Below are 22546 nucleotides of genomic sequence, written 5' to 3'. Positions count from 1 at the left end.
ATAAGGTCTTCAGGGCTAATATGTTATACCCTGCATCAAGAGAAGTCTTGTAACTGGTATTTAGGCCAGTGGAGTCCCAGGGAAGGGATGCTGCAGGGCAGACAGCAGCAAGGCAAAGGAAATGTGGGAATTGTCCTTTGGCTGCATATCAGCAGAAGTGGAACAGGAAGTTGGAGGTGTGAATCTGCTGGTCCCAGCATGGGCTTGAAAAGTTTGTTCTGTGATGCTTCCTGTGGCCTTCTGAACACCAACAGTATTTATCAAATTCTGGCAAATGCATAGGGTAGCATCCTTTTAGAATTCTTCCAAAATTCTATAAAAGTAAACCAGATACAAATAGAAAATTGAACTTGGCTATGAAGTTTTGTTGAATTTTTTAATGAAAGAAAGAATTTAATTACAAAGAAAATCCCCAGAAGGAAGATGAGGTGGGGAAGGTGCCAGAAGGTGTCCAGTGACCTGTACCACTGGGTGCTGGGGTGCTCCCCTGCCTTTCTGGATCCCTTTCTGCAGCTCTGGTCTGAAGCTGATGGCACATGAGCCCCTCATGTGAGTCTAACTAGTACAGTGTCTCTTCAAGACCTCACAGTATTTGCCTGGTATTTGTGTATCACAGTTGAACACAGAGCTTGCTCATCATGGTTGTCTGGACAGATCTTTTTGGAGTCTTTGTTGTTGCAGGCAGAAGCTGATGGGGACTAAGCTGCATTGGCATTTTTCAAAGCACCTCCCAAATATGTGTGGAATCTTGGGGTCATTCTAAAGAATGGGTTATGAACTTGGTTAGCCCAAAATAACTCATGAGCCAGCACCAGAGGAAGAGGGAGAACCCATGTTTCCCAGGTTCCCAGTTGCAATAGGCATTAGTTCCCTGTTTGCTCAGCAGAGAGACAAGGACCCTGGCGCAGGAAAGTCAAGAGATTTAAAAGTAGCATGTTCTTCCTACGACTTATCAGCTGTTCACAGCACATATGGCCAGAAAGGAAGCTTAAATAATTCAGTCTCACTCCTTTTTATCCCAGCTCAATTTAACCTAGTTGTCCTACAGTAAAGCTATTACCAGTGCTCACCTTCCTAAAATACTTCTAAGCTTCACTTTGCCTGCACCAAGAAACAGAGGATCGATCTACTTCCTGTAGTTTGGGCTCTGTATCCATGTTTAATCATTCTTGCTCCATTTAAATCTCAGCAGAGTTTGTCTTCCAATACCCAGGTGGTCACTTTGCTACAGCCTGTTTTCTCTTTGGCACCTTTGGGTTTTTTTTATTCGTAGCTGCTACCTTTCTTTTGTTACTGAATCAGAAAGAAGCACCACCAGTCAGAGCCATAGTCCCCCATTTCTGAATGATGATTTGTCTTCTTTGAGAGCTTCATTTTGAATAGATTGATTTGTACTTGTAGATAGCAGAGTTGATTTTGGATATATATAGGGTTTGGCCCAGATGTCTCTGACTACAAAGGATATTCAGTAGATATGAGATTATTGTCTGATGGACTATTTCTGTGACCCTATTCTATTGTTTAATTTCTCAAATACATTTGAAAATTTCAGAGAAATCAAGACTGACTTCTCAAAAGTAGTTCAAGTAGGAAGCCTTGATAAAGGTGAAACCAGCTAGCTTGTAAAAGGCAGCTAGGGGGACATTATAATCCCCAGGCTGGCCAAACATGCTCTTTTGACTCTATGCCAACACATTCATTGAATTCTGCAAACCTTACTCAGAGTGTAAATACTCTCATTTCTAAATCACAGACGCAAGGAGAGCTGTGGGATTCTAATGTCCAAATACAATAAAATATTTTCAAGCACAACATAAATACTGATTTAAAACAAAACAAAAGAAAACCTCAGTAAAACCACAATACAATAGTACACAAATACAAATCTTAAAGATTCATAATCAGTAATATCTGCTTCTAAATAGGCCAAGTCAAAAGAGTGGGGTTTTGTCTTGCAGATAGTGTGTTTAAAAGGATAATTTAGGTATCTAATGTCCTTAGCTTTTCCCTACAGTGAACTCCCATTCTAATCCCTGTGTATCTCCTTGGGGTAAACGCTGCTGACTGGTCCTATGATGTTTCCAGTGAGGTGCTGCAGCCTGGCAGTGTGGCTTGCCTGGATGCTAATGCCTTTTCTGAACTTCTGAAGTTTTTCCAATATAAATAAACCTCAAGGCTGGTGGCTCACCAGGCTAATGTGTGTGCAAGTGTTCAAAACTGTAAATGCTTTAGTTGCTCCTTTTGTAAGTTTGGCTGAGAAGTAGTTTCTGAGCAAGCTGGATACTAAAGCTCAGGGCTGTTGCTTCCCACACCCATGCTCAGGAATTTGCTATTGCACCTCTCTTCTGGCTGGAACCCCTCACTGTCAACCCCGTGGTTCTGAATGCAGACATCCATGGGGTCATGGCAGGTGCTCAGTACCTGGATATTGGTGGGGGCTCATAAGAAAAAATGAAGAGTGGTGATACAAAATGTTGGGAGCTGCTCTGTTAGGCAGCCTGGAGGAGAAGTTCAGGGAACCCTGGGGTGGCAGGCTTGGCATATTCCAGAGACTCTGTAATTTATTTGTAGCCAAGACCTTGTAGAGAATACAGAATTAGAGCTTCTAAGAGAAGCTTTCACCATTTGTCAGATTTTTTTCTTGGTCAAAATTTTCAGTTTATGGTCTGTAGAGGAGCTGTTCGCTGGAATGAGTATGGCTCTTACTGCATGCAAGAAAAGTGGATGCAAGGGTTGGGAGGGACAACCTCCCTGCCTGCTGCTTACCCAGGGTGTCCTGGCTTCTTCCAGTGCAGCTCTTGCCATCATTATCTGCAGGAGTTCAGGTGCTTGCCTGGGCTGGCCAATGCAGTGCTTCAGTGCATGAAGTGCATAAGTGAAACTCCAGCCACCCCCAACACTCTCCAGAAGGCTGAAATGGTTGTGCTGACATTGCTTTTCACACTGTAGCAAGCCCTTTCCTCCCACTTGTAAGGGTTTTCAGATGTGACCTGAAGGATGAGCTGACAATAGATGTATGAATGATTTACGTGATGTATGAATTGTTTACTTACCTGCTACAAACCAACCACGATCTTTTGCAACTTGGTAACAGCAGGGGACAAAGCATTTCTTTGAAGATGGATTAGTTTTCATGTACTATATGAATGCAGTAAAAGGATAATTATAAAGAGAGGTCAGATGTTGAATGTCAGGAGTAGAGCATGAGAATTTTGTAACATGTAGGCTGAGGTCAGTATTCTGGGATTTCTGAGCAGAGATAGCCACAATATTTACAGGACCCATGCAAGTGGGTACAGTTTCATCCTGCCATGCCTCCATCTCTCTTGTTCCTGCTGGTTTTATTATTTTTTCCAAAGTGGCCATTTAAACTGTGCTGTTATTTTTGAAGTCCTAGTAGGATCAGCATGCTGGATGCTCTTGAATGCGCCTGCTGTCTCTTGTTGCTTGTTTTGTGTACATGGACACATCTACCACCTGAGAGCTCTGAGTTTCAAAAGGTTTTAGAGCTGTTATTCCTCAGGTATCACACAGCAATGCACTTGAAAACATATTTCTGAAAGTTGGGAATAGTTATAGTCAGGTTTCTGACTTCCAGAGTTCTTTTTCTTTTATTTTCTTTTTTTTTTTTTTCTTTTTTAAACCCCCACTCTAATGGTGGCTGTGTTTCTTACAGTTTACATTTACTTATTATACATTTAAAGTCTTTGAGAAAGGCTACTTTGCAGTGTGATGTAATTAGAATACATATATTTGGTGGAATATGCAGTTTAGTGTAATTGTGATGTGAATTTTGGGTCTAGCAGTTGTTTGCAGACATCTTTAATGATTCAGCTTTCTGTAGTATAACACTTCACAATACAATGGCTTCCTTAAACTCAAATATTTTTTAGAATGAAGTCTCATATTACACTAAATCAAAAAAATTCTACCCATGCAAACATGTGCATAATTTTTAGTGACACATCTGGTATCTGACAGAAAGATATGACTCTGCTGACCTGAGTTTCTCATGCCAAAACACTCTGTTGTACAAGATGAAATAACTCAAATGAGCATTTGGTCTTATGAATTTAATAGGCAGTCATTTCCTCTGAATTTAAAGTTTGTTGGTCCATCAGGTCTTGCAGTTTAAAAAAATAATAGCACCTGTAGACAGAATATTTCTATTGAGGGTGTTGCAGAGGACTGCCTTTTTTCAGGACACATACTTGTAGTGATGTGCTGGCAGTCACTGTGCTCTGTTTGCATACTAATCAATGAGCTCAGGAAGCATTAAACTCGAGAAATCCTCAGCTATCTTCTGGAGAACAAATTTGATCTTTGATACTCAGGGGAAAAACTTAAGGAGTATAAAGCCTTAAGTGTCTCTGCCTAGCATTTTGATTACTACTTATACATGTTTTGTTGGTCTGGTGTTAAAAAGACTTTCTTTAAGATATGCAATGCTTAATAAAGACTATTTTGAACTAATTCGCTGTGGTATTTTTGCACAAAGCTGCATGGCCTGGAAACAGTGAAACATGCATTGCACTTGTTTCATCAGGGGATCATGTTTTAATAGCCCCTCTGTACTAGCACTACAGGAAAGTATTTGTTTTGCTGTGATGTATTCTTCCATCAGTGGTAAGTATTTGCTGGTTTTGTGTTAATGGTACCTTCCCTTTCAGACCATTTTTCAGGAAAGCCTGAAGTTACAGGATGCTTAACTTACTTTTCACCATAGCAATTTCTTTTGGCTTTGTGTGCCCAGGCTGAAATATCCACACTGCAAATAGCTTCCCTCACAGTGATGGAGGCAGGTATTGATCAGGTTAATTTTGGTGTCTCCATGGCCTTGGAGAATCAAAGGTGCTAACGGGTTGCTGTGTGACGCAAAGCGCTTAACGAGGTTCAGGGCTTCACACCAGTTTGTCCTGCTCAGAAAAGCATGTTATCTATGGCAACAACTGCTGCTGAGAAAAAAGTGAAGATTTTTAATAGGGCAAATCACCTGTTTTGCAGACTTCTGAGTTTCAGATGCCAGCTGTTAGGGGGGCAAGTGATGTGGGCTGGACTTACTGGCATTGTTATTGTTGTGTCTGGGCTGTGACGTGATGGAGGGCAAACCAGAGTATCCCAAGGCACTCAGAAGAGGGGATGAGGAGAAGCCAAGAGAGAATGTGTGGCATTCAGCTGGTGCACAGCCTGCTGGTCTCAGCCATGTGGCAGGAGGGAGGTGGCTGTGGCCCCACATGTTACAGCCAGTCCAAGACCTGCTGAACTCAACACAGCTTTAGGATGTGTGACACGTTGGGTTTCAGCTCCTCAGCTTCTGGCTGTGCAGAAGGGACATCCTTGCTGTGTAACACAAGGTGCAAAACTGCACCTGCTGCTGTGGTCCTGGCCAGTGTCCCCAGCAGGAGCAGTGCCGCTAACCTGACTGTCCTGCCAAGAGCAGAGGGACACCGTGCGAGTATCCTGGGTGTATTGAGCCCTCCTTGCCTGCTGGAGACAATGGCTGGTGCTGTGTGGGATTTGGTGGTATGCCCCATGAGCGGCTGGGATGCTGCTGGAGGTGCCAGGGACAGGGGCTAGCAGCCAGGCTGGGTGGCAGGGGCTTGGCTGGACTGCCAGGACAGTGGTGAAGGTGTGTCAGGCCTCACTCCCAGCCCCTGATGTAGGGACTCCTGCTCGCTGCTCCTTCCCTTCCTGACTCCTGCGGTGCTCTCTTTGCCGGACAGCTCCTGCCTGGGCTTCTCGGCTGCCTGCGGAGGGTGAGAGCCGGCACTGAAGCTGTGGGCGTTTGCATCCCCAACAAGCACATGTGAGCAATGTGCCTTTAAGACTAGCAGGAGAGCAATAGTATCTCCCTCCCTCCTGTTAATTGTAGCATGTTTTCAGCCATGCTTTCCAGTCACATTCGCAGGCTGTGAGGGAGCAGCGCTGCCGCTCGCCGGCCGGAGAGGCTGTGCCCGCCCGGTGGTGCCCGCAGGTGATGGGGCAGCGCCCGGCCCCGCACAGCGCTGTGCCAGCCCCGGGAGCCCGGCGTGCCTGACCTGGGGCACGCTGCTGGGCTCGCCACATCACCTGTGCTGCTCTCGTGTCCCTCGCCTGCCCGGCCGTGGCCTCCAGCCGCAGGGTCAGACCTCCGGCCGCCCCACCCTCGGCGGGGCTCCTGCGAGAGGTGCCGTGCTGGATCTGGGGATCTGCAGTGGGTGATGCAGTGTTTGCTGCCTGCCTGGGGCTGCTGGGGGCTGCTGTGGGATCGTCTGCCTCCCCGAGCACAAAGTGACTGCAACTAGCACGAGGTTGGGACTACTTCTCGGAAGATGCCCTGCGTGTCTCCGGTCACTCCTCTCCGGCCTCACCGCAGAATATTTGGAGTTGCTAGCTTTCCTCTGCAGAGGGGGGACAAAGGCAGAGGCCTCCAGAGGGTTAAGAGCATCTGCTTTTACGCCAAGTGTTTGAGCAGGAAATAATCTGCAGAGATACATGTGCAGCAATCCAACTGCTGCTGCTCTCTCAGGCTGCCGCTGCTGCAGTTCGCTGGGTGAGAGGAGCCGCGCTGCTCACAGAAGATGCTTTCTTGGTGTGTCCGAAGCTCCAGGCATGGCAGCAGAGCCCCGGCTGTCTGAGCTGGGGTAAATGTCTCCATCCAAGAGGAATTATGTTGACTTGCTGGCTCTGTCGGCTCGCGGAGGTAGGTGCTGCTGCCTTGTGCAATATGCCATGATCTTTGCCGAGGGGATACAGTCCTCTCCTCGGTCTGGGGTATAAAATTTTTAAAAATTTTCCATGGGAACAGGGCTTAATTTGCAATCTATAATACCAGACAGAAAATACGTGTGTGATTTCTTGCCTGCAGCAGGGAGGAGAGGGCAAAGGATACCTGAGTGATGCCTTTTCTGATGGGCAATAAAGTTGTTGCACTTAATTGAAACAAACTGCCCTCTGTCTCAGCGAAATGCACCTGAGAGCTTTTACTTCTTCCTGCTGTGTGACCTTTCCGTGGGGTTGGCTGCAGTATGTGGGTTATGCCTCGCTTCAGGAGCTGGGACACAGTGCACTCTACAGGTCCCTTCATTCTGCTCCTGTGGTCGTGGGGAGGACAGAGGGCACCCACACGGAGAAGGAAAATGCTGCTGACAAGCAGTTGGTGTTTTTGAGGAGTGAAATTATACTAAGAGGGAGAAAAAAGGTGATCTTCCCCGAGGAGAAGGAATGTTGAGGTCCTTAAGGGTGGTTGATCTTGGTGTCCTGAAGCAGAGAAGGAAATTTGTTTTAGAAGCAGCAGTGTATGAGTCTGGGGTTTGTGTTTTGCTTTCCCAGCCCTGTGGAGAGTTCTGTTCAACTCTAACTACTTTACCTTTGCTCGAGGATTTTTTGCTCCAATATCTGGGAGAAAAAAAAATCTTTCAATGCCATCAAATTTACTTAGGCTTGTTTTGAAAGTTGCCTTCTTGAGAAATCCCTAACAAAATCAACAGCAGCTAATACTGTTACCTTCTCACCATCAGGGCGTATTTTTTTGGTTTGTCTTGAGACCTCCATGGAAGCATTATTCTGTGAGGATTAAGCTGAAAGGAAAGTTTCCAGTTTTCTGTAAAAGCAGAGTGTTGGGCATTGGATATCTCTTTGACTTTGTTGGCCTGGTTGACTCACATGTGTAGGTTTGCCTGTTGGCTCCTGAGTGCAGACCCTGCCAAGGAAACCTGGCTGTGCAGAAGAGGAAAGTGCTGCCTGGATCACGCACCTGCATCATATGGAGAGTGGTTTGTGTTTGTTTTTGGCATTGCAGAGCTATTGATACAGCACAGCCAACAGTGCCATTGCTGTGTAACAGTTTCAGAAGTGTTTCTGTGGCATCCTGGCAGAACAAATGTGTCATTCATACTGCACTCTTCAGGAAAAAGAGCAGCACTGTCATCTGCACTGTAAATCTTTTTAGTCACTTTTATTTTCTTCACTCAGGTAGCAACATATTCTTAACTGGAACGTGAGCATTTTTGTCAGAGCATTTGTAGTTGCCTCCTCAGTTTCCCCAGGCTGTTGTGCTGTGTTTGACCCAGTACTGACATATCTCATAGAGAAGCCTGGAGTAGAATCTCCCTCCCTTTTTTGTCTGTTTATTTGTTGGGGTCTTTTTTGTGTAATTTGGACCCAAACACAGTCAAGAACATGTTTTCTTCTCTTTTTGCAAGACCAGGACACTTGTGTGTCCTCTGAGATTCTGTAGAGATCTCTTCTGCTCTGCAAGACCTCTGTGTTGGAGCTGGAGAAGCAGAAGTAGTGTGGTGGATTTGTTGTTATGCATGAACCAAGAAGCCACAATCCCTGCCAGGGATGGAGGCTGTGATGATACCTGGGAAGCAGCTGCTCTCTCTGTCCTGAGAAAGAGGATCCCTTCTCACCCACATACTAGATGATATCCAGTGTTCCATGGCAACACTTATTTCTCCCACAAAGAGGAGAAAATCTCCTGGCTTCACCTGCAGTGGTGAAAACACAAATGCACAAACATTCAGTGGAGTCTCACCAGTGTAGAATTGATAAAAGGTCATCTGAATGACTTCTCTCTGGAGCAGCACTTATAAAAGGTGGTGAACATTAAGTAACACCATTGCCTGTGCAGGAAACACTAGAAAAGAGTATATATTAGTCATTCCATTTACTGCTGTTTGCACACAGACAGAATAGTGATTAGAACTGGCTGAATCAAAGCAAAATGGTTCTTAAGATTTCAAAATTCAGAATTGATTAGGGCACTTGTTGGCCAGCAACTATTTTGGTCATCTTTGTGCCTCTATTCCAGCAAGTGTCTTTTTCAAAAGGTGCTTCTACAAGAACAGCAAAATGTTGGGGCGTATTTCCACGTGTTGTGTTCTGAAGGAGTGGATGGGGATATCTTCCTTACAGCCTTACTTGTATCTACTCAGGAAATCAAACCAGTATATTTGAACCACTGATTATTTCTGAGCAGCCTTTCTGCTCAGCAATAAAGTTCTGCATTAAACTCTAACCACGTGGAAGTTGAGAGCTATTTGTTAGAGTTAATAATGGTAATTTTTAAAATTGTAATTTATTAACTGGGGACTGGCCGGAATTTTGTGTCACACACACTGTACTGGTCACCTTCCTCTGCCTGGCAGTCACCTGGAGACTGAGGGCAGGGACTCCCCACTGTGCCCCTCTGCAACAAGGGGCTAAACTTGGCATTCTTAGGGGTGCAGTGATGGCCTGGCAGCAGAGATGCTGGGATCTTTGCAGGTTTGCCCTTTTGGAGACAATGCCTACCCTTATCCATTGGGTCCCGTGCCATGCTGGAATAGCTGGTGAGTCATGTGCTGCTCATCAGTCACAGGTGGTGCAGGAGATAGGTAACAGAGCAAAGAAAGAAATATTTGCTAGGGAGTGTTTTCCCTGGTTTCTGTGGGGATTTAAACAATGGCCTGCACTCTTTCAGCCTGCACTCTTTCAGCAAACATTGCATTTTTATGGTTTGTATGCTGCTTGTAAACCAGCTACAGGTGAGTAAAGCCTGTGGTCCAGAAACTGTTGAGTTGGAGATAAAACTGTTCCTTTCTGAGAGTGCCTGGAGTGTCTTCAAGAGTCTGTGCTACTGCATTCGAAATCTATCTGGCTTTGTACCACTTATAAAATGCACTCACGGTAGGTGGTGGCATCAGTCTCCTCTTAGTGAATGCAGATATTTATATTATGCAAAAGGTTTTCTCACTTTGCTGGATTCAGATGATGACTGGAGATACCGTTCTTGTTAGATAAAAAACTGAGTCTGACTTTAGAGGTGAATTCAAAGAGCAATTTCTATTTAATATATATAGCAACAAATAGGAGCAAAGCTGCTTAAGGAGTACTTTAATGATGAATCATTATATTGCTCTCACCAGTCTGAAAGGCAATAAAAGTAAAAATGGAGTGCTAGGATTTAGTTGCTTAGAAAATATACAGAAAGGGACCTGTATTGTAGAGAGGGTTTTATACCATATCAAAGAAATGTTTTGAGGTGCAAAATTATCAAGTGACTTTGCACCCCAAAGATGAAGCAGCTGCTATCAAGCTAAACAATAGTTTATTGTTCCACAAGGTAATTTTCTTTGGTTGTGACTAACCAAATTTAATAATTTATTGCTTTTTTTTAAACCCCTGACTGATTCCCCCCACCCCCAGATCAGGACAGATGCTGTCATAATGCTTCTTCAATGCTATAATTTTTATTACCAATCCTAATTAAATGCTGTAACTTCTGAAAATCAGATTAATTTGAACCATCAGCCCAGTGTAAATGCTGCTATCATCAGAGATCATAAAATGTTCAAGGCACCATAATTCTACTACATAGCTGCAGTGGCAAGTGTCCAAGGATCTGGCTACCTTTGTTCAGCTGACACAGACTGAAATGTGTGCACTTCTGAGCAGTGCAGCATGAATAGAAATGATACGTTCCTCAGCTGTTGAATGGCACACTCTAGTCATAAGTCAACAAACATTAGAGAAATGGCATCACCCCCCCTATCACTATAATACTCCTTCTGTGCTATAAATATTGTACGAATTCTGTGGTTTCTGCACAATCAATAAAGGGGAAAATAGAGGTGGGAGGTTGTTGCAGCAAAGCTGCACTTTATTGGTGAGCCAGGACACGATACGAGTTAGTCCCACTGCCAACCAAGATGTTTCCATCCTTGGGCCACGGTCCATGAATTCAAGTTGCACAGTAACTACTTCAGCTAATTTGCTCTACAGCCAGGACACACTCTGATCATCACTTTGGTCTTCTGGACAGCAGGACGCGTTCTGGTAACTTGGTTCCTTTATGACCAATTTCTGTATTTTGAGATGTTTTTCCTCCACAGATATTAGGTAACAAGTAATAAATTCTGATTCCAACTCAAGCAAAGTTGGTCTCCTTGCTCTGTCCCAGCTTTATTTGTTAGGTGTGACAGTATGGAAGATCTCACTGGTCATTACAGATGTAATTACCTGGCTCTGACAGACAGAAGGGCATTAATCTGACACTGCAAGCATTTTTTTTTGGAGCTTCATGTTTAGATTTTCTTTGCCGCAGAGAAAAACGCACTCTGAAGAAACCATTACCCTTACAGTAAGATGAGATGAATTTCAGGCTGGAAATGCTCAGTCCTCTCCAGTCCCACGGATGGAGCCTGTGTGACTGGCTCAGAGCTGGCTGTGGGGAGGTGGCAGCAGCACTGGGCGAGATGAACCCACCCCCAACAGCAGCTGGTCTCAGCCCACATTCAGCAAACCACCAGCCCCCCCTGGGATGCCCCAGGCTCCTTGGAAGGGTTAAACCCCCTGCAGGTTTAACTCTGCCCTGCTGAGTTGGGTGCATTGGCAGCCCCTGTGATGGAGTGGGGCTGTGAGGTGTGTGCTGCTGTTTGCTTCTGCGCATCCCCAGAGCACGTACCATTGTGCTTCTGCTCACTGGGACCTGATACTGCTACTTGCTTCTAGAAACCATCTCTTTAATTGGCACTGCTAGTCATGCTTCCCTCTCCTGTTCAACAGCAGCTTTATCTGCCAGACTTGTGTGTTCCAGGGTTTATGGTGAAACCAAAGAGGGAGAATCTGTGTCAGCTACAGACTGATGTGGATAACACATGTTTGTGTCAGTGGGTGTTGTGGATCTTCTGCTCCTGCCCTCTTCCCAACTCCTCAATTGCATGCAGGCAGTTACTGCTCCAGAGAGACCAGCAGAGTGAGATTTGTGCCATAAAGAATTTTATATTTGAGATTTACCTATCTTGTTTCAGTCAAAATGTGGAATTTTGAGCATGTTTTCATGCCAAGAGTTGCAGTGTTTGACCACAACTTTTCTTTTTTAGCATATACAACATTCAGGAAGTTCTGGGCAGACATTTATGATTTTAGAACTGCTATTGCTTGCAAAGCTAAAAAAACCTATAAAATGCAGAAGCATATTAATTATCCACACTTTAATATATATGGTGGTTTGCACACAGATATTGTGGACATTGTTATCTGGAATGCTAATGTTTCTAATGGGGGCTACTGAAACTCTTACGGTTATGGATTAAATTTAATATACACTCACTTTGAAAAAGCCAGTATTTTTATATTTTATGGTACCCAGTGCTATGTACTTGGCTTACAACAATAAAATAGCTGAATACTGAAATAAATGTACCAAACAGCTCTCTTGTCTTGATGACTTAGCTGCTTTTAAATGTTAAGAATCTCATTCTCTATTTTCTAAAACTGTGTGCAAATGTAAAACCTCATGTAAGCAAGTAGGTCTGAGCACTGTGGTGTGATAATGGCAAATATTCTCTCCTCAGTTCTGCAATGCATTCATGATCCTTGGGATCATCCTGATGACATAGGCTGTAGAAAATTTCACCCAGCAATTCTCCCTGCCTTTCAGAAGAATATTCAGGCTTATTTAAGAGTGTAGATACTGGATTTCAAAGGTATCCTCAGGGTAGTTGTTTTGGTGAGTAATTATTTCTGGTGATTTATAAAATAATAAATCCAATCTGTTTATTTTCTTGTTCCATAAGTTGAATCATCTTCGTCCTTTGTCTGCTTAATTAAGGAGCCTGCTGGTAATGCAAATCATTTCCCATGATGTGGACTAATAATTATTCAGCCTTCTTTTTTGCTGAAGATATAATATAATTTAAGCCCTTTCCACACAATCTGTTTTCAGGCACTTAAATTCTATGCATTTCTCTGCGGTTTTCAGCATCTTTTTGAGCTATGGGCATTAGAGGTAGCTTCTCTGGGAAAGCAGAATGCCAGATTTTACTAATATTCTCACTAGCACCATACACAGAAACATCATGACATTTCTAACCTTGCGTCTCTTCAAACATCTAAATGTGTCATTAGATCTTGTAGCTCCAACATGGCCCTGGGACCTTGTGTTCCATTTATCTGCTCTGACTCCCATATATATTTTAAATTCTTCAACTTTCAACAGTTCTCCCTTCTGTAAGTGCATTCTTTGATCTTAGACAAGTAGACTTGTGTTTTCCTCTGTAACAGGGTTTGATCTCTGATAGGGTTGGGCATGTGGAGAAGACTGAGTTGTTTGACTGTTCTTGTCTGAGTTTGGCAATATTTATCACTTAGGCCAGTTCTGAGTTGCATTGGGCTGTGAAAGTTGTCTCTGTAGGCCCAGTTAAAAGCACTTCCAATCACTGATGGTTCCTCATTAAAATTACATCTTGTCAATTATCAGTGATTTTTAAAGTGTGCTGTAGTAATTTCAGGTAATGATATTCTTACAGTCAGTGTGTGGTGTGTCACTGAGCTGCTTGCAAAAAACAAGTTTGCAGTGCTGGCACAGCTGTTGTTTCCACCCCCCCACCCCCCATCCGTTTATTAAGTAGATTAAAAAATTTGAGGATTATTCAAAAGGCTGATTGAGGTTCCCATCACAGGCAGTGCAGGAGGCCCTGCAGTCACAATGATTTCTGTTGCTTTCAGGTTCAGCTTCTTGGTGGCCACTGGGTGATGTTTTCCAGGACAGACTGAACAGGTTGCTGTAAGGTATTCCTAAAATCCATGACAAAGATAAAGCAAATTACAAAATCTGTTTTTGAGCACTCTTGTTTTGCTATGCTTTTTGTTGGTTCTGAGTTTTCTGCTGGTGTTTAAATACTTTTTTTTTTGTTTTGTTCCTTAGGAGTTCAGTCCTCAAGCAATTGCTCTGTGATGCTGCTTTGGGTCTCATGTCCAGGTGACCACTTACAGTTGCTGGACTAATATTTGTGGCCCATCCAAAATGCTCCATGGCTGGCTCCTTGCCTCATCTATGCCTTTTCCTTGATCATCTTTTTCCACTGTTCTGCCCTTGAGGTACTTCCCTTCTAGCAGGAATACAGAGTAAAATCTTTCCTCTTCCAATCACTGTGGAGTTGTTTTCTATTTCTGATCCCCTCAGTGCTCACCCTCGTATTTGTTATTTATTTAGCACCCCTTGACCTCATCTCTGAGACTCTATGATTCCACCTTGATTACTTCTTCCTCTCTCTTTTTGCCACCTTCATTTTTTTCACAGTTTTCTCTTGTGCAGTCCATTTGTTTCCTTGACACTAACAATTACTGACAGCCTGGTATCCTGTCTCCAACAGTGGCAAATAGCAGATGCTTAGAGAATAATGTAAAAAGCAGGGTGAGAATATAATAATCCTAATATATCCTGGCAGGAGTGATCCACGTCACGTCTGCCCGACTGTTGTGAATGTGTTTAAGCACAGCCCAGTGGGGGCTGTACCTAACACCATGTGGGTGAGGAAAGGACAATTTTACAAGATGGCAAATTTTCTTGTGTAACTACCTCTTTCCAAAAGTGCTGGCCTTTCCTTGTGCCACTGCTTTGCTTAGCTTAGCACAAACAGCCACACACTTGTTTCTGAGCCAGTCCTGAGGTATATTCACAGGACTCCTTGTGCCTGGTCGAGAAGGAGCTTGTGTTCTCTCCCTTCTGCCTCCTTGAGATGGTTGTAATGTGGCAAGATGAAGGGAAAGGTCCTTGTGTTTGGGTATGAGCTCTTATGTGATTGTGCTGCTTGACAGATTCCTCTGGTGTTCAAGCTCTGACTGGTTGCAATACAATCTGATAAGTGTGATGCTGAAAATCTATGAAAATCATTGCCACATAGGGAAGGGAGAGATCCAAAGCAGCAGAACTTATGTGGAGGGTCTGGGGCACTTTTCTCTCTGCATCTTTGTGGTCGCTTTGGGGTTTATTCTTTATTTACAGCTTATTTGTTTTCTCCAGTATTCCTTCAAACCTGAAACAAGGTCTGAACTGTGTGAAGGAGGTAGAAAAATGTACCTCAATTTTATAAATGCTAGGTTTGAAGTTGCATTTGAACATACCTCTGTTAGTAAGTAGAATATATTATCCAGGGGTCTGAGCAGCTAAATAAGATGAGTGATGCTGCAGGTGTTAGACCTTTATCTCCTAGTCCTTCATCCGATGCTTCTTCTGTTACCATCACTGTCCAGCATCCAACATCATAGTTCAATTTATCCTCACCTGATGGCCAGCTGGACTGAATTTTTGAGAATTGTATTCAGAGTCTTATTTTTTTCACATATTTGCTTTTGTGGTTATCACTTTATACGTTATCCACAAAATTTTTGGAGTCCCTGGAACTTCTTTAGGATAACATGTAAAGGACCAAAGGGAAGACAGGAGCACTTTGTTCACACGACTGCTTATCAGCACCCAGCTCTTCCCTGTTTGACCTCACCAGTAAGGAAAAGGGTTCTTCTGTTCATGGAGGAGAGCCCACAAGTCCCTGCAGCTCTCACTGCTCCAATGCTTGCCATGTGATTGCTGGATAAGACTGGGCATGATTCTTCCAGTCTATTTTCTCCCCTCTCCTTGCAGAAGCAGAGGAGAGTCTCCAGTGAGCTGTGCCAAGTGATGCCTGCAGTGGCTGTAGAGGATGTTCAGAACAGGGTGAGGCACACAGTGTGCCTTTCCCAGATGGAGGTTTCCAACTTTGTGCAAAGTTGTACACGCCAGAGCTCAGGAGTGTGTGCATATGCAAATTAGCTCGTTAGAAATTCAGGGCAGAAAGGCACATAGCTCCTTTGCTGCCACAGGGAACTGTATCCAGAGACTCAGGGTGGAAATATGCCTCCTGATACATGTTTTAGTTCTGTATAAATCATCTGTAAGTATAGCTCACTGTATTCATTTAGCTGGTGACACTGTTATTTAGGAGTGATACGAAACAGTCACAAAGTAATAAGAAATGCCTGAGAAGAAAATATGTGCCAAAGCTCTTAGGTGTAATGCTAATTTAAATAAAACATGGGCTCTGTTGGGGCTGAAGAATATTTCTCCTAGTAATCCTAATAATATTTAAGCCATGGATGGTTAAAAGTTATTTATTTCCCCCCCACCCCCCCCAAAATGAAGATGCCATGATTATTTAAGAATGTTTTAGACTGCCTTTTAGGTTGAGTTTATTCATTCTGTTCTTAAAAGTATGTTTTATTGGTATCTTAGCAGCAGGGACACCTGTGCTCATCTAATGTATGCAAATGTAGCCCAGCAGCTTACACCCCTAAACACGATGGAAAGCACAGAGAAGTTCTGCTCATCATGCAGCCAAGTCAGACATGGGCGAGGGCATGTTAAGCAGCCTTTACCTTAATGATTGTTAAAGCAGATAGAGTGCATAGAAAAAGAATGTGAGTCTTTGTAAAAGCTGAATAAAAAGAAATGTTGCAAAAAAAAAAAAAATCTCCAAATTGTACTTTAAGCCAAATTATAAATATGCTAAAAGTAATAGACATTTTACCTAGGAGGTGTTTATTGCTCTCACTCTTTATTTCTCTGGAGGTTATTCACAGTGGGGGCGTAATGCTGTAAAATCCTTTGCTGAAGTGATAACCTTGTGCTACTTGCAAACAAAATTTGGTTAGAGTTATTGCTGCTATCTCACAGTGCAGATACTTTCTAGTTGTGCTGTAAAGATTAGAACAAACAAGTCTTATTATCTTGAAGTGCTCATTTATTAATATGAAAAGACAAGTGTCATTTTTTTAATGTTAGATGACTGGAATTTGGGTTGGAGCATGGTTATGATAGGTCATGTTGATGTTGAGGAACACTCCTGGTGCAGGAAGGCCCCTGTGCAGCTGCAGGTTGTGGCCTGGGTGGGGGAAATGGCCAGAGCCCCAGGGGCTGGGAACCAGCACTGACCCTTCACCTGACAAAGGACAGGGACTCTGGTGCTGGCTGGGGTGCCCTGGCACTCCGAGGCGCTGCAGGAGCTGCTGAGCAGCAGCAAGACCCAGAGTAAAGGTCACCTTGGAATGGGTGCACAGAGTGTGAGGGCATAAAAGCCCAGGGATTCCTTTGCTGGAGTCTCTCCCTGGAGACACCAGTTCCAGCTGTTATCGTGTCCTGCACCACAATTAAATGATTTAAAAGAACCAGGTATTTGGGGACTCTTCTATGGGACACCTGGGGTTGGGCTAGTGAGGGAAACCTGTCTGTGTGTGTGAGGTGTGCAGGGAGACCTGGTGAGTGACTGGCCCCAGCAGGGACAGTCTGGGGTGGTGCCTGTGACCCCAGGAATGGTATCTAAAGGGTCACACAGGCCCTGACTTCATCAGGCCATGGAGTGCTCAATGAAGTCCTCAGCCTGAGGAACAGTATTTTTTTTTCAAAGTGAGATGAAATTCTTTAGTTTGTGGTGTACCCTGAAATTAATAGATGCTGTTAACTGGAGATTTAAACTTTGTCCCTGTCTGCTGCTGACTGCAGATTTTATGACAGTTCTCTATTTATTTCTCTAATTTGTGTTGTATGGTTTGTGTTCCTTTAGTCTGTCAAAGTAGGCTGGAGAGACTTGGACTTCCACCTAATTTTCTGAAGAGATGCAATGGATAAGGTATGGCTTCCCCCTGGCTCTTTCATCTGTGGCAGGGCAAATATTATGTCTGCCTGCAGCACTTGAGTGAAATCTCCTGTGGGTTGGGAAACAGAAGGTGTGAATACTGTGTTAATGATGCTAATTTGGGAGAAGAGATAGCCAGGAGGGCACGTTTTCTCCCTCCTGCTGAAGCAGTAAGCACTGTGTGCTTACAGGGGCCTCTTCTGTTGTGGTTTGGGCTGCCTGGGCTCATATGATTCCTCCTGTCCTCACAGCTCAGAAATCATGGTTTTACAATTCACAGTTTTAGAAAATGTTTATCTTAGTAGGAGAAGATGACTTACAGTGATTGTTTTATTGTTCTGCCATGTAAACTCTTCAGTAAATGCATATGATCATAGAACCCCAGAATTATTTAAGTCAGAAAAGACCTCCAAGATCATCAAGTCCAGTCTTTGACCAATCACCACTTTGTCAACTAGGCCATGGAACTCAGTGCCAAGTCCACTCATTTCCTGGATGCCTACAGGGATGGTGACTCCACCACCTCCCTGGGCAGCCCCTTCCAACAACTCCTTTCGTGAAGAAATTCTTCCTGATGTCCAACCTGAACATCCCTTGACACATCTTGAGGTCCCTTCCTCTTGTCTGTTGCTGGCTGCCTGGGAGAAGGGCTGACCTTCACCTGGCTGCAGCTGTCAGGGAGTGGTAGAGAGTGACAAGGTTACCCTGAGTTTCCTTTTGTCCAGGCCAACCCAGCTCCCTCAGCTGCTCCTCATCAGACTTGTGCTCCAGACTCTTCCCAGCTCCGTTCCCTTCTCTGGACACACTCCAGCCATTCTGGGTCGTTCTTGTGAGGGGCTCAGAGCTGGACACAGATTTGAGGAGTGGCCTCACCAGTGCCCAGTCAGGGGGACAGTCACTGTCTTGGTCCTGCTGCCACACCCTGGCTGGGACAGGCCAGGTGCCAGTGGCCTCTTGCCCACCTGGCTCATGTTCAGCTGCTGTTCACCAGCACCCCCAGGGCCTTTCCCACCAGGCACTTTCCAGCCCCTCTGCCCCAGCCTGGAGCTGCAGGGGTTTGTTGTGACCCAGGGCAGGACCTGGCTGACCTCACACAACTGACCCCAGCCTGCCCAGATCCCTCTGCAGAGCCTTCCTGCCCTCCAGCAGATCAACACTCCCACCCAGACTGGTGTCGTCTGCAGACTGACTGAGGGTGTCCTCAATGCCCTTGTTCAGATCATCAGTGAAGTTGATGCTGAGCCCCAGGGAGCCCCATGAGTGAGTGGCTATCACTCGATGATGGTGTGTGTGCAGAGGGTGAGAGACAATTTTGCTGTTGTCCCAGGCAATGAAAAGGTGCCGGGGCACAGATAAGCAGACTGAGGGAATTCCTATTTTTTCATAAGTGGAATCATACATTTCAGATTTATTTTCTAACCAGATATTTTTAAACCTATCCAAACTTTAGGGTGTTGTTTCTACAGTGGACTGCTTAACATTGCCACTCTTCCTGAGGGTACATAGTGTTTAACTCCCTACGTTTTATTAAATTTCCAAATACAAATCTCTATAGGTATTTTCACCTTTTTTGTAATACACTATTTTTACAAAATATTTGGAAAGCTCATATTTCACTAATCAATACGAAGCTCAGCATTAACATCTGACTTGTGTAGTGACTTGCAGAGCAGTGTGAAATGACTGCATTAATCTCACAGGGTGTTTACTGCTTCCAGTACTGACGTTTTGTAGGGAAAAAGAAAGACCTGTGTCTCATGCTATGCAGCAAAGCTCATTATTCTGGTGGCAGGTCTTGGGGATTCTCTGTATTTCCTTCAGGTCTGCTGCCTGTTGCACGCAGGCACATGTTTTGTTGAATGAACTTTCCTGACCAGTAAAACCAGTGAGGTCCATCACAAGCATCCCTTGGCTGTAGCACTGGCACACATAAAATAGCACGATGGAAAATGGAGCTGATATCTGTGCCTGCTTTGTGTTTCTGGATTTCACTTTCCTGAGCTCCCCCAACGGGGATGAAGCCAAAAGAAATGATGTCACTTTGTAAGACAAACAAATACTTACATTTCTGTGGAAGGCTTTCCAATGGATCACTTTTCAAGACTTTACAAGCTTGCCTAGTCATGTAGCTTTGATGCTCTGTTTGTCATCTGACTATTAGCTGTGGTTGAAGGAAGAACTAACTCCAGACTCTAAATGAAAGACTCTCAGTATATCTGTCATAAACAAGCAAAGAAACAATCCCCAATCTCTTCTTAGTCTCTAAGAAATGTTGCTCTACAGCTGCATCAGTGTTTTTTTGTATATTCTATGTCCCGAACTATTCCAGAAGATTATTTTGATCAGGAAATGACTACCAGGCACATCACTGCCCCAAGCAATGATGAATTCACAACCCTTTATACAGTCTGTAAGTGAGTTTTCCATGTTGTCTGACATTGATGCAGAGCACTTCATCTCCCAGAGATGAGGAAAAAGCTCACTGAAAACACTGTGAATAATAATTAGAGAGCTATATTCACCTCTGGTTTCTTTTTGAGATTTCTGTGAGAAAAATGGATACTGAGATAGAATTTTCTCTTTTGCTCTGTCTCTAAGGGACTTCTTTTTTGCTTCTGGCTGATTGAGGAAAAATGAGAAAATGCTGAAATTGAACACTAGACTTCCTAATAGTATGAAAAGCATCCTAAGGGGCTTGGATGTATGTCATAATGGTGGTAGTTTCTTTGATGATAGGTAGCTAAGGGGTCAAGCTTGAAAATCTTGATACAATTTTCTAAGATAGTTCAGTTTTGTCAGGATGACAGATTTTTGATTGGAGACAAAATATAAGGAATGAGGGGTTTATTTTGTGAAGATGATAGGAACAGGTATCTGTTTTTGTACAACAGACTCTGTTATCCTTTTCTTGTTTTGCACAAATGTGGATGCTGACTCCAGAAAAGATGAAGATCCAAGGACAAAATATTGCCTGGAGCAGTCAATGCCATCTTTTACAATGGCTGTGCTGCACTATAAAAATGTGTTGCAATGGCAGTGTTGGGGTGCATGTAATTCTGGAAATGCATTCACGTTTTAGTGTCTTCTAAGGCAAAATTGCCTGTTTGTTAACAATTGCTTCACAGTCAGGAAAACTTTTGAGAGTATCTGTGTCTACAGATTCAGTAATCTGTTTTCAGGAGTTTGGGGTAGTTAATGCTTGGGGTAGAGTTCTGCACAGGCAAAGGGTTGATTTTTGGGGTGATATGGTTCATGTCTGTGCAGTCTCTGAGGCTTGACATAGAATATAACAACTCCAGATTAAACATTTTCCCAAGTTGGTGACTTTTATGTGGATGGTGATTGTAAGCAAACAGGGGAGGATATTAAAAAGAGAAGCTTTATGAGGATATTGCGAATAAAAACTACGTGATATTTACATAGCAGCTACATCCTGTTAAATGCCTTTAAATATCATGTAACAACATCTCTCCAAATACCAATTACTGTTTCACTGTAAATGCAGTGGTTGAGGTGGACTCTGAGTCTCAAAATGCTGGAAGGTTCCTTAAATTAAAGACACTGGGTCTTTCAGAATAAATATTTTACTGCTCAGGTTTACACCAAGTGATTATCCACAGCACTGAATAAATGTGTGAAATCCCAGAAGCTGTGTGCAGTATCATACCCAGGAAGGTCCCTGGCAGCTGTGAAAACTCTGCTGGCAATCAGCAAGGGGTTACATCCTCAGGAGCCACAGTTTCCTACACATTATGTGAAGAGGAGGAAGGAAAGAGAGGTGCTGACCCTCAGTGCAGGAACTTCTCAAGCTGGCAGCTGAATATCTGCCAGAACTGAATGGAGGAAAATCTCCTTTGTCTCCTTTGAAAATTTACTGAAAATGTCCCTCAAAACAGCTTTAGCCCACACTGCCCTTCATTCAAAAGAAAGATGATAACTTTGTTTTCGGTCTTCTCATTGTACTCAGTGAAACACACAAATGCTGCCAGAATGCGAGTGGGCATCATGTTCTGAATGTACAATATTCTTTTTCTAAGAGGCTTTATTTTATGATTTAATTATTACATGACAAGGGTTTGTTTAAAGAAGAAGGCAATTTAATTGGATTTTCTATTTTACATGCAGGATGTAAAGAATTACTGGAAGGTGTTTCTCATAATGTTTACAACTCTCCTTTTATAACACGCATTTACACGTATTTCATGGCTGACACAGATGTACATAGAGAAATAGTACATATTTATAGACTAAGCTTATAGTTTAAGGCAAATAAGCAGGCCTTGCCTTTAGTAGAATGTTTTCCTGCATAAGGACTCTGATTTTAAATAGTGTGGATAATGGTGTCTTTGCTATCCGAGGAGTGTATGGTTATGACTCATGGTGTCATAAATACTACGGCTATTACAGTGAGCATCCAAGTGAAATTACACAAAATTATATATTTGCCAGGGTTCTTTTCTCTAACGGCCAAACTTCAAAATAGAAAGCTTTATTATTCATTTTGATGCGTCTGAACTACTGAATGTTCTTGCTGGCCCACTAGACAGTTTAATAGGGCTCCTGAACATCATCAATAATTCATGCATCTCTTAAACAGGGATGTGGTACTTGTTGTTCAACTATAATCTGAGTGTATTAAATTGTGAGCTACTATAGGATGGTCAGGGACGTGCTCAGTGCTGGGCCTATACCTTATAGATGTGCAAAGTTCTTGGATCTGAACACCCTGAGAGTGTGGTGCTCCCAAACAGGGAGCTCTCTCCTCTTTGCCCTCCCCACAACTGTTGCTTTTCCTGAAATGGAGGCAACTGTTAGCCAAGGATGGAGTGAACGTCCTTCATGCAGGTTGAATGATGTAAATAGAGTAAATCATCCCCAGCATATGACTCTCAGTGCTGGCTGGACCAAAACTGGTGGTCCAGGTGGAGGGGTGGGGAGGAAGCCTTTGCATGAAGGTTCAGGTGGCATTAACAAAAGTGAAAGTCAAACTGGAAGGGATTGTTCCAGTTCAATACAGAACTGAAAATCCAGTGATTCCTCTAGGATGTATTAGTTGATATATGTGAAGAAACCTAATGGGATGTGATTTTTTTTTTTAAAAGTATGTCTTTGACTTAATTTTTTTTTTTCTT

The 22546-nt window shown here is 43.5% G+C and overlaps 1 protein-coding gene across 2 annotated transcripts in view; it reads left to right on the top strand.

The window, feature by feature from the left end:
• The first annotated feature begins 5915 nt into the window (after nucleotides 1-5915).
• The window catches only part of HTR2C (5-hydroxytryptamine receptor 2C), a 224835-nt gene continuing 208204 nt past the window's right edge, over nucleotides 5916-22546 (top strand). For both annotated transcript variants that reach the window (XM_033072284.2, XM_033072282.2), the window contains exon 1: nucleotides 5916-6682. The gene's annotated coding sequence lies outside the window, so the exon portion shown is untranslated. The remainder of the gene's footprint in view (nucleotides 6683-22546) is intronic.

The sequence above is a fragment of the Catharus ustulatus genome, chromosome 14 (genome assembly GCF_009819885.2).
Source record: "Catharus ustulatus isolate bCatUst1 chromosome 14, bCatUst1.pri.v2, whole genome shotgun sequence".
Taxonomy (NCBI): domain Eukaryota; kingdom Metazoa; phylum Chordata; class Aves; order Passeriformes; family Turdidae; genus Catharus; species Catharus ustulatus.
The sequence above is the reverse complement of the archived record's forward strand: the minus strand, read 5'-3'. Positions and strand labels throughout refer to the sequence as shown.